The 920-nt window shown below is 41.5% G+C and overlaps 1 non-coding gene across 1 annotated transcript; it reads right to left on the minus strand.

Annotated features, from left to right (window-relative positions):
- Positions 1-629: 629 nt before the first annotated feature.
- On the minus strand, positions 630-701 carry trnap-agg (transfer RNA proline (anticodon AGG)). Its single transcript has one exon. It is a non-coding gene; the product is annotated as a tRNA-Pro (tRNA).
- Positions 702-920: the final 219 nt, after the last annotated feature.

Here is a 920-nt window from a genome sequence, read left to right on the forward strand (position 1 = left end):
GTTATGTGAATAATTAATGCACAGAACTGGAAGGATTCTCTCTGTGCAGAACAAGAGACTGAATCATTTCCACACATTTCTGGGATGGGAAGCTCTTTAAAGGAAACCAGGAGAAAGTATTGCTGCTCTAATGATGGATGGACGCCACTTCAGTGGACTGTCATCACCTGCTGAGATGGAACACATTTCCAGACTTGTACCTGAAGAAGCAACGCTCCATTTTTGTCATTTAATGTTGCCCCTTTGAAGACACCGTTAGAGAATCGGCAAGACTTTTGGTCATCTTTTAAAAATGTACTTTAAAAACAACAAAACTCTTCATAGCAAAATAATTAACTTATTCTACTTTCAATTCTGATGTATTTTAAGGGACAAGAGATACTTCTAAAAAAAAAAAAATGCACGGTTTTACTCATAAATACACACATAAATACAGTCAAAGAGCCACATTTGGAACACGGGCCGCACTTTGCACCGGTCTGGTTGAGAGTGACATTGGAGTATCATTGATTTCACATCAGATTCAACACTTAATCTCACCCATGGACCTCAAGTGTTGTGTTCCTCATCCTCTTTTGCCACTTTCCTTTCCTCACTGACAAGCCTTAAAAAGCACTCAAGATAGTACCGGGCTCGTCCGGGATTTGAACCCGGGACCTCTCGCACCCTAAGCGAGAATCATACCCCTAGACCAACGAGCCGCTGGCGAAACACAAAACATTGTTGAACATGAGTGAACCAATTGGAATCGCCTTTAAAAATGGACCTAAATCTGAAAGAAAACTGCCACAGAGTTGAGAATGAACCTGCGGTGCACCGTAGTCACGAGCCAAATTTGAACTTTGAATTTGACTTGCTGCAACCGAGCTCATTATTTCCTCATCAGAAATGATTCCCGCTGCTCATCTTGGTAATGGATG

The sequence above is a fragment of the Synchiropus splendidus genome, chromosome 15 (assembly GCF_027744825.2).
Source record: "Synchiropus splendidus isolate RoL2022-P1 chromosome 15, RoL_Sspl_1.0, whole genome shotgun sequence".
Taxonomy (NCBI): Eukaryota; Metazoa; Chordata; class Actinopteri; order Syngnathiformes; family Callionymidae; genus Synchiropus; species Synchiropus splendidus.